Source organism: Nannospalax galili, unplaced genomic scaffold, assembly GCF_000622305.1.
Source record: "Nannospalax galili isolate Female #2095 unplaced genomic scaffold, S.galili_v1.0 scaffold648, whole genome shotgun sequence".
In the NCBI taxonomy this organism is placed as follows: domain Eukaryota; kingdom Metazoa; phylum Chordata; class Mammalia; order Rodentia; family Spalacidae; genus Nannospalax; species Nannospalax galili.
The window spans coordinates 6,950,395-6,962,549 of NW_008360311.1; positions in this window are offsets into that span (position 1 = coordinate 6,950,395).

A 12,155-nucleotide genomic window follows, 5' to 3' on the forward strand; every position below is an offset into this window, starting at 1 on the left:
ATATATATGTATGTATGACAAATCCTACTGACTTTCCTGAATCTAAATTAAAACATGGTGGTTGGAGAGATGGTTCAGCAACTAAGGGTACCTGCTGCTTGCAGAGGACTGAAGTTCGGATACCAGCACCCACATCAAGCTACTTACAAACACCTGTAACTCTAGCTCCAGGGGATCCAGTGCCCCCTTCTGGCCTCGGTGGGCTCCTGCACACAGTTGTACACACACACCCACTGATAAAATAAAACAGATCCATAAACATCATCACTGCAAAATTCATTTACCATATATAGAGAGAATCACAATTTGAATTTTCATGTTTCAAGATTCTTTTTGTGCCTGCCTGTGCTTGTATGCACATACACATACTGAAATTTCTTTAAAAATTAAAAATGAAAATATGTCAAATTGAAATTTGTACTTACCCCCAAACCAGTAAGTACAATTTTTTATTTTTGTTGTATTTGCTACAGAATATCACACTTGTGGGTGAATCATTTATCAAATCTTCTACTTGAACTATTTTTCTTTGTTTTAGTGCTCAAGGATTTTGGACAATCATATAAAAAGGTATTCCATGTAATACAATTTAGACTTTCTGACCATGTGCCCTCCAGAAATACTGCACCACTGCATTGCATTGACAGTTTTTGCCAGCATTTTACTTTTGAAAACTTCCAATTTATTCAATGAAAAATAATTATATTTTATTTAAAAAATATTTATTATTTTTATTTTTGTGTATGAGTGCATTGCCTTCATGTATATAAGTGCACCCCTGTTGTGCAAAGCCTGCAGAGGTCAGAAGAAGGCGTCAGAGTCCCTGAAACTGGAGATACAGATGGTTGTTAGGTACCATGTGGTGCTGGGACTGAACCTGGGTCCTCTGCAAGAGCAGGCGGTGCTCTAACCACTGAACCATCTCTCCTTGGTTATATTTTTTAATTCTATTGTGTCAAATTAACTTTTATTCCTTTGTCATTGTCTTTGTTTGTATTTCCATTGTGGTTTATTGAATTCATTTGTGTCTTTATGACTGTCACAGTGAGGCCACCAACCCTCCGTAAACACTCTCAACCTCTCCTGGTTTGTATTCTGCCTCTTATTCACATATTGCTTTTTGTGGCAAATTTCTAGAATTTGGTGTCCTCTGAGCTGTTCTTCAGATGTATAGTTTGATGCCCTATGATTTTTGTTTTTCCTGTTTCATAATTCAGCTCATTCTTTTAGCAATGTATGTGGCATTTTATGTTTTTTAAAGTGCTTTTTTGTATTGTGCCTCATTTAATCTTTATGTCTCTGAGAAATAGCAGCATAAACATATTTTTTTCTCATTTCATTGAGGAGGTGATCAAGACAAATCAGAAATAGGATTAAGATCCTGTAACTAGTGAGCACTCCAGCTAGATAAAGGAAATCGACCTTGGCTCTGGAGCTCTTCCCTCCCAATTGAAGTCTATCTATTTCACTGCCCGTTCATGCATGCAGGGCTATAGGCCAGCATTCAAATCTCTTGGTCCCATTTTCTTCCTTTAGCAGTCACCAGTTAGAGGTAGGTGAAAGGTCCTCACTAAACACGTTGTTGTGGACTCATCAGTGAGGACACAAAAGGGCTCTCAGGGGATTCTGATGCCATATCGGAAATGAGCTGGAAAGATCAGGTGACTGATAACCTACAGTCACATTTTGGCAGAGCAAGCCCACATATTCACATGGATGAAGAGAACAATCATTTTTGGATTTCTTATCTGCTTTTAAAAGCAGTTCTTTTCAGTGCTTTTACATTCATGGCCTAAATTTATTCAAGACTAGGAAATTTATAAGAGATTCAGACTAGTTTCCAAATCACAACTTTATGATATGTGTATATATATGTACATATGTGGTATATTTGTGTATGAGTTATAAATTCCTTGAAGGTTTTTGGCTTTCTTTTTCACTGTGCATCTCCAGTGCCTGCATATATTAGGTGTTCATTCAGTATTTATTTAATGTGTAAAGTCTAAGTGATTTTCATATTTTCTTTGAAGTCATGATTACTTTATGTGTTGTTTCTCATTGATCAGAGGTCAAGTCTGCCCTTCCTGTGGGATTGGATGTGCTTTGAAAATACTAGAGTCAAACAAGACAAGACACTCAGTTCAGTGAATCTCTAGCATTGCCTCACGGAGACCCAGCATTACATGAATCCAAATCTGAAAGCTATTTTGTAGCTAGTGATTAGTCTAAGGTCAGGCATATTCAGCAGAATCCTGGAGTCTGGAGCCTGACAAATGATTCATTCACCACTTCCTCTTAGTGGGAAGGCTTGGCGGGGTGTGAAATGTTTACCTTTGTACCATCAACAGCCAGCACAGTGTTTGGTACCTTTGGGGGAGGTCTAGTCTCATTTCACCTAAAAAACGCAGGGTCAATTAGCAAGTTATGTAATTTTAATACATATTTGCATAAAAGGGCATCAAAACCCAGCTTTCATTGATTACCTCTGTGTTTTGAAATTGTCTTCTGCTGTCTTTTCTAGAGAGGTTGGGCTCTGAATTAAAGTTCTTCCTTTCCTTCTTTTTCAATCGCCCTAACTAGTGGTTGAGTGAATTCAAAGCTCCTCTTTATGATTAGAACACCTCTTTCCCTGAAGGCAACAAAAACATGTTCAACTCTAAACTTAGATTTGAAATAGGGTGGGAACGGGAAAACTATTCCAGTTTAAGCCAAGCCCGAGACCCAATCTGCTCTGACTAAAAAGTATTGAATTATCAATAAGTTGATATTTTGACAGTTATTCTGCCATTCTCTGGGCATAAGACTTTGATCTAAAACTTTCCTAGGGAGGGTAAATAAGTATCTGGGAATCATTGGGGTATTCCAGGGTCCTTGGTTTTGCCTTCTTTAAACAGCAATGAATCTAGACTTCTGTTCTGTCGTGGCTGATTGTCTTCCCTCTATACCTGTTGAAGCAGTCCATAGTCATGTCTGGTCACAACCTGGTGCTACTCTTCCTCCCAGAGCATCTCTCCCCAGTGACAGGCTCTCCTTTAATATTAAATGTCAAGTATCTGAATAAGACTAAATTTTTAAGTTAGAGAATCTGAGTTCTGTACTATATTTATTTTAGGGGAAAATTGGATCATTGTAGAGACAGATGGTGGAGTTTGTACTTTTTTTTTTTTATAGCCACAAACAGGAGCTTTTAGAAGCCTAGTGCTAAAATTACATAAGAAGAAAAAGTAAGGCAGGCAAGATGGAATCTAGAAGGTTATTTTTATGAATTTTAGATATCTTGCAGTTTCTGCATAATAACAGAACTTGTCAATCATCTTTAGTAAAAAGTTTATGAATTTTGAAAATGGAGAGCCAGATGACTTCTAAATTAGGGTAGAAAAAGAAAACATTTGGCTGCTAAAAATACACCTAACACACACAGAGAAATGAAAGGGAACAGCGTAGATAAAATGGAAGTCACCAGACTGAAGATACAGGTTAGTCACTGCAGAGGAAAATAATGGCCAGCATCTCTGGAGATGGCATCTCCCAAGGCAGGAACAGGAATTTTGCAACAGAAGAGAAGACGGAAGACTAAAACGAAACCAAGACACATTCACAATAACCAGTGTCAAATTTCGTTTTATCCATAGACCATCTTTCTATCTCTTTGGCCCCAAGCTTGAATCCTATAATTTGGGGATTCCCATGATTTTTTTTCTAAGCTTTTATAACAACTCACTGAATCATTCTATCAAAAAAGTTTTAGAGATTTCCATTTGTTTTAAGCAAAGGTATTGATGGTATGATTTTATTGTTGGAGAAACAGGAAGAAAGGAAGGCAAGCAGGAATATCAGTGTAGGAGCCAGGAAGAGGGTGTTGTGTTCTGAGAGAAAGACATTCCTCATTAGTGCAGACAAGGAAGAGAGGCAACTCACAGTGGCATGTTTCTGTTTGAGAGACTTCCCTAGCAAATAAAGCTGTGCCATCAGTTACTTTTTCCATGCTGTGACCAAATATCTAACAAGAAACAACTTAAGGAAGGAAGAGCTTTTATGGCATTGTGTTATATGAGGTTTTCTAGGGAAACACACACAAATACCTATCTACTCCAGATTTGGCACCAATGACAGACGAAAGAAACAATCCTATCCAAGTCTAGCATAGTGGACCAGTGAGCTTATTACGATCACTTATGAGTGACTCAAAGGGTATAAAGGCCACCCCAGCATGGGTGATGACTCATGAAACTGCACAATGGAGCGCCCCATGCAACTTGGAAGCAGCAGAAGTTGTCCCTCCCCAGCAGTCTGTTTGTGTAACCTTGGGGAGGGGCCTTGTGAATCTTGGGAGTTTCAGGAACTTCCTGAGACTTAGGAGCTGTGCTGGATAGCTTTAGTGTCAACTTGACACCTGGGTTGAGGGAGCCTCAACTGGGGAGTTGCCTCCACAGGTCTGGCCTGTGGTCATGTCTATGGGGCATCTTCTTGATTGTTAAGTGATGTGGGAAGGCCCAGCCCACTGTGGGTGGTGTCACCCCTGGGCACGTGGACCTGTGTTGTATAAGATAGCAGGTTGAGGAGGGGCTGGGGAGCAAGGCAGTAAGCAGTGTTCCTCCATGGCCTGTGCGCCAGCTCCTGCCTCCAGGTTCCTGCCCTGTGTTCCTACCTTGAGCTCCCTGATGAATTGTGACCCAGAAGATGTAAGACAAATAAACCCAAGTTGGTAGTAGTCGGAGTGTTTTGTCACAGCAATGGAGAGACAAACTAGAATTTCTTGACCCTCAGTGGGATTGATTCAATAGGAGGAAATAGCTGCAGGCAGGATAGAAGGGGAAACTAAGATTTCTTTCTTTGCCTTTGTCTCTTCTTAGAGAAGTGACTTCTGTGTTTATGACAGAGGAATGCTTTGCAGTGTTACTATACCAACATTACAATTACCCAAACAAATAAAAAGCCTACCTCTTAAACTTAGTTTTTAAGAGTGGGCCTGAACTGGAAGGACACTAGTTCCCCTAGAGGTATTTCTTAGAACTTCCTATCTCCTGAAACTGTGCTGATGGACCTGTTTCTGCTGGAACTCTGTCCCTGGAATTGTCAGGACCCACCCATACTTTTATTCAAAATGGTTTCTCCAGCTTCCATTGGGGAAGCACAAGCTTGGATCCACCCTAATCTGAACTGACCAGCCAGCCTTTACACCTCCAGTCAATTGTCCTTCCCAACCTCCACTGTGTTCAGTGGAGATGAGGGGCCACCTTTCAGTGCTTTGATGCTAATTTCCATTCATTCATTCATTCATTCATTCATAACTTTTTGGGAGGAGTCCCAAACTGAGGTTGCCTAGGAAATGAGATCGGGTGCCCAGATCACAGGACACAAGAGCACATGGTTTTGCTGGTGTTCATTAAAAGTCACTAGTCCAGGTTATGTCCATTTATAACAGGCCTACAGTGCTTGACTTCCATTCAACAGCTTTTATCTGAGGCTGGGGACAAAGCAGGGAAATTTATCACTAGGAACTACATGAAAACAATCTCTGTATTTCTGTCTCCATGAAATAAGAAAGCAGGTTAAGCGTTCCTTGCTTTACATTTCCTTCCTTACCTATGACTTAATGCCCCAGTCAGGGCAGTGTAGACACAGAGTTCTGACACTTCAATTGCAGGAGAAGCCCTGTCAGCATCCAGTAGAGCTGCTCCAGAGAGCCCTGAATAAAGCTGATTACAATCAAGTCCACCCCCTACCATGTGTAGTCTAGGAGGGAAGACAAAAAGAGGAAACCACATCTCACCATGGACGATTCTTCACATGTTAGAAAGACATATACTCATGAGGAACAAAGGCTGGATTGAGATCATTGTAATTGATTTCAGTAGATACAGTGACTTGGAAAATGTGAACAAGGAACTGGAAAGGCAAAACGTGACTCTTAACTGTTGTGGAATCATTGGTGATTGAGAGAGAAAAATATTGCAGTAAGATGATGATTAGCTAAAATTCATTGAGTAAAATATACGTTCAGCCTTTTAAAAAATTTGCTTTCATTTTCCATTAACAGGCTTCAGAGCTTTTCATGTTTACTGTAAGATAGGCTTCAAATGTGTTAGAAGTTCTTGCGTTCTTGAAATTACCCTGGTAAGATTTGCTGAAATGTGTCCCTCGCTGCCATATTGTTTCTCAACATCCTTCCTAAAAGACACTCTTAAAACTTTTATAGAAGATAAAAAAGTCACTAAACTGAGTTTTGAAAACAACCTTCAGTGAGAGAGGTTACCCATAAATGAAGGAAGAGATTATGCTCTGAGGTCATGTAGGCTGGCATCCTGGTCAGAAAGTGAACATACAGGCCGGTATCAGTCAGCTGAGACAAGGGAACCACGCAACAAGAAAACAGTCCTCCAAACAAACAGAAACTCATAAAATTCCCCTAGAGATCTCGGTTCATTTGTGTGACCTCTTCACATTCTATACTTATACAACATGAAGACTATGACCCACAGCCTACAGTTTTGAATCAATTTACAGGGAGAGATGTACACCCCAGCTAGGGTTCCTATTCTTTACCATAAATTTCCCCAATCAGGATGTCCCACAATAGTTTATAGCTATTTTCTCAGTAATATAGGGGCTACTTGTGATCCATAAAGAGATAAGGCCCAAGATTCCTAATAGATGCAATGATCTGCATCTGTTTTATGAATTTCTTATGCTAAAGCTTAACCCCCTGTGACAGTACTGAGAGGGGGAAGGTTATCAGGTGGTTAACAAGGGGGCTAGCCATCATGAGTGGTGCTGCTGGCCTTATAAAAGGCATACACGAGATCCCCTAGGCCCAGTGCCTTGGCTGATTCCACTGTGTGAAGATGGAGCCACAGAACACATCTAGAAGCAAAGGGTCAGCTTTTCCCAGAACCCAATTCTGCCAGCATCTTCATGTGGGCCTTCCAGTCTCCAGAACTCTGAGGGATATATTTTTTCTCTGATTTTGTAAATTTCCTCGTCTTAAGTATTTTATTACAGTATGAATGGACCAAAACATTGGTGAAACATTTAGGGTTATTAGTTGGGCTTTTTTTAAACTATTAAAAATACCTGTGATAATCAACTTGCAAGGAGAAAGATTTATTTGGCTCACAGTTGTAGAGGTTCCAGGCCACCTTCACTGCTTTCTGAGCTATGGGTGAAGCAACACATCATACGGGATCATGCAAAGAGCAAAGCTGCTCACCTCACGGCACGAAGAAAAAGATAGCGGAAGAGGAAGGGGTGTGGCCTACTACCCCCTCAAAGGGCACACCCCCAGTGACCTAAAGACATGCTATTCATAGTAAGACCTTACCCCTTAAATGTTCTGTCACTCCAAGCTGCACCCAAGTTAGGACTAAGTCTTTGATACCAGAACCACTGGGGGATAGTCTAGACCCAAACTGTAACATCTGCCATGTTAGCAGAAATGTGGAAAGTGGGATTTGAGTGAGAGGCTCAAGTATTTGAATTCATGGCCCCGGTTGGTGGCACTGTTTGGGGAGGGTCATGGAACTTTTAGGAGGTATGGCCTTGCTGGAGGAAGCACATGACTGGGGGTGGGCTTTGAACATTCACATCCTGGTCCCACTTTTAGCACCCCCCCCATTCCTGCTCATACTTGAAGACGTGAGCTCCCAGCTTGCTGCTTTGGCTGCCTCCTGCCTTACCTCCCTCTTATGATGGGCTTTTATCCCTCTGCGATCATAAGCCCAAGTGAGTTCTTCCTCCTGTAAGTTGCCTTGGTCATGGTGTTTTATCACAACAGCAGACAGGTAACTAATACAGAATGCTTGTTGCTCTTGCAGAGGACCCAAGTTCAGTTCCTAGCACCCACACTGGATGACTCATACTGCCTATAACTTTAACTTCAGGGCACATACCCACACATACATAGACACACATGTGCACATTAATAATAATAAAAAGAAAAGTATTTAAAAATGTGAAAACTGACCATTCCTTATGTATAAGGAAGTACAAAATAAGTAGTTGTTTAGTTTCTAGGATTTTTTTCTTTTAACTATCTGTGAAAAACCAAAGTGAAAAATTTACTAACATTGTTCTGTGATAGTAAATCCCCTGCCTCTCTAGATTATATTCTTGTTTTCTAATCAAACCAAATCTTTCTCAGAATTAAATAGGGGATCATTCAATTTCTTTGGAGTATTGGATTGGCTTCTCTACGTCTAAAACAACTTTTCTGTTATTCTTTTGGCCATGATTTTTAGATTTGTTTCTATGACAATATAAAATATTGGTGATGTGGAAAATTAACTTTTTCACAGATGAATATGTTCACGTCACAATATCATGACTTCAATGAACCAACCAAGCAGTAATAACAACCAGAAAATGAGTATATCTTTCCATGTAGAGTGATGTTACATGCCTTTTTTCTGTACCTAAGATTTTAAAGAGGGAAGTATACTCTCCAATTGTGTTTTAAACACTGGCTTTTGTACATCTTGATACAATTATTTATATATGCTGTTACCCTGAATTTTTCAACTTTTCAAGTGTCCTTTGAGCTTAAAATTTTTATCTGGTAGTAGAAAAGTTGGAGTCTTATTTATTTTTAATGCTATTTATTTATCTACTTTTTACAGTACAGGGGAATCAAACCTAGGTCCTTGTGTATGCTAGACAGCTGCTCTACCACAGGGTTCTATCCCCAGCAATGCAGGAGTCTTTAAAACAAAACTGAGTAAGACAATGCTTTCTTGGTCTTATTGTCTTTTCCAATCATGACCTTTTGACAATAACTCAACAGAATATTTTTCATGTATCAAGATTTTGTTATGCAAGCCCTTCTCTGCTCCTTAGTGCTTCCATACAAACTGACACACATGTATAACCTTGCTTGATAGCTATAATCATGGATTTTTAACTTTTAGACTGTGAGTATATGGTGTGTGTGTGTGTGTGTGTGTGTGTGTGTGTGTGTGTGCCATGGTGTGCATGTGGTGGTCAGGACAATCTCAGGCATGGGTTCTCACCTTCCACCTATTTGACTTAGGGTCTCCCTTTTTTTTTTTAAAGTTGTTTTTATTTTATGTGTATATGTGTATTGCCTGCATGTATGTGAGTGCACCCATGTTGTGCATTGCTGCAGAGGTCGGAAGAGGTCGGAAGCTGCCATGTGGGTGCTGGGAATCAAACCTGGATCCTCTGCAGGAGCAGTTGGTGCTCTTAACCACTGAGCCATCTCTCCAGCACTAGAATCTCTTATTCTTAGCCACTGTGTATGCGGGCTAGATGGCACATGAACTTGTAGGGATTTTCCTATCCCCACTTCCCATCTTGCCAAGAGTGCTGGGCTTACAGATACCTGCTACTTTTATGTGGGTTCTGGGGGTCTGAACTCAGGTCTTCATGCTTATTGGGCAAGTGCTTTATCCATTGGGTCATCTCTCCAGCCCCTTCAATCCTTTCTGTTACCTTGTGACCCTTTTCCTTATCACAAGAAGCAAGAGGAAAACTAGTTGTGGAATATCATCTGTTGTCCTTAGATAAGAAATAAAAAGAAATCATCTCTGGCCCTCTACCCTGATTGTGCCTGATCTCATCTGATCTCAGAACATAAGCAGGTTTGACACGGTTACTACTCAGATGGAGAAAAGGAATAAAAAGAAATAGACCGTATAGACCATATAGACCATGTAGACCGTATAGACCATATAGACCACGTAGACCATCTAGACCATATAGACCATATAGACCATGTAGACCATGTAGACCAGATAGTATCTGAAAACTCTTTAGTAATATGCTCTTTGGAAAAATCTTTATTAAGTAAAAAAATGATTCATCTATTACTTTCTGAGAACTTCATACATTAGTGCTCTATTTACAATTTCTACTTCTTTCTCTTCCCCTCCAACTCTTTCCCCCTGCCCCCCTCAATTTCATGACCTCCTTTTTAACGATTATTGCCAAAAATGTACACACACACACACACACACACACACACACACACACACACGCACACAGAGCATACTGAGTCGATTTAGTGGTGCTCATATGTACATGTGTTTAGGCCTGCTCACTTGGGATTGGATAACTATCAGGGGGCTTGTCCCTGGAGAAAACTGGTTCTCTCTCTTTCAGCAGCCGTTGATTGACTGTAGCTCTTCATCCAGGAGTGGGGCCTTGTGGAATTTCCCTCGTCCACACTGGCATGTCAGCTGGTGCTGTCATTACGCAGGTCCTATTTAGGCAGCCATATTGTTGAGATTTTGCAGGTGCAAACCTCCCTGTCATGTCTTGAAGATACTGTCCAGCAGCAGGCGTCCTGGTCCTCTGGCTCTTGTCTTCTTTCCGCCCCGTCTTCTGCAATGTTCCCCGCACCTTAGGTGTAAGGGTTGCATTTTAGATATGTCAAGTGTCGCTGGGCACTCCATGGTCATTTACTCACTGAATGTTGACAAATGGAAAATCAGGACAAACTCACTCATCTGTGTCTTAAAATGAATCAAAAAGCAGCTGCATATATAAAGCCTCTACTTGTGGTCATGATCCTGGTTGTTCCAGAGGCAGTCCCTCTGGGGTCTGATCAGATAGATACTTTAGGGAGCCAGCCTTCTGTAGATTCTAAGGACACTGAGGTGGCCCAAGCCATGGCCTCCCAACACACAGCGGAAGCAGATGGGTTTAGTTCTCTGGGTATGACTTGTAGTGGATTTTGCAGGAAGAGAAGGGAGAATAAAATTTCTTGAGCATCCTTGACGTCTTGTTCTGAGAATTTTCTCTCATAACTAAAATACTCAGAGCACTCCCTTACAGTCTAGGGAAGCACTTTCAATGTTGGAGGATCCGGCCCTGTTTCCAGGCTGCTGGCTAAGTAGATGCTCCATGAGGAGCAGCCATCTTCCTCTAAGAAGTAGTATCCAGCAGATACTCCAAAGTGACCTCAGGTAAAGCATAGCATGTATACATGTGTGTTGCATATATACACACGTGTTACATATGTTTCATGTATACATGTTCTATATGTTCTCTTTTTCAATATCTAAATATGTATTTGTATATATATATGGAAACCACACAGACCAAAGACCAGGTTGAACTTTACTGGTATCACATAAGGAGCCATGATTTATGTGACCATGCAGGTAGATGAATGAGAATGAACATTTTAATGTTCAAATACAGATTTAGCATTACTCTGAAAACTTTCAACATTTCTTATTTTCAAAATACACAGAGATAGTTCATATCACTTGAACATGTAGAATTTTATTATTCATTGAATATTGAAATTATATCTCAGAAAGGCCAGCATTTATTTCATATTTCAGTTTGTGTAAATATAAAACAAAACATTGCTTGAAACTTTCTCAAAGAATTTCTATGGTGGGTGTAGAAAGGAGGAAATCTATATTTAGTGAGACCATGTGGGAGACAGGACTCTTAATGTAAATTCAAGGAGAGTTCTTGTTCTTTGGTGTTTCAGTCATGTTTAGTATCAGTGTGGAAAACTTCAGGTCGTCTAGGCTATACTCCCCTGTCTCTTAGACATGGGAACTCAAATGTTTATATTGTGAGGAATAAATAATATCAAATGATGTGATTCAAATGTACTTTAGAGTTGATATTTGGTCATCATGTATGATGTGTAATTGGAGGTGATTCAAATGTACTTTAGAGTTGATATTTGGTCATCATGTATGATGTGTAATTGGAGGTGAAGTTGATTTGAGTATATTAACACAGCAATTTAAACACTTTCCTATTATTATCTGGACACTAGGAAGTAAATTTCAAAGGTGTGTGAAAATCTAAATGTTTCATTTTGGGTCTGAAATGTAACATGTCTAAAAAAGCTTTCGGACTTTTTAAAAGATAAAGGCAGTCTGAATAATGGTATTTAGGAAATTCTAGACTTTTGCTTTTTTTCCTTGTTAGCATTGTAGGACCCCCAATTAGATCTGTAGGGATGAATGGAAGCTTTTGGTTTGAAAAATCTCTATTTACTTGCTTACAATATGATACCTGATACAGTTCACTATGAAGAAATGGTCAGGTTGTTTCTTTGATCTGGGACTGAGGTCAGTTGATTGATGTGACTCTTGAGTCAGTTGTTTCATGTTGCTGTGAATTACCTTGCCCACAGGTAAACTGGAGATAACCTTTTAAATGCTCATTTG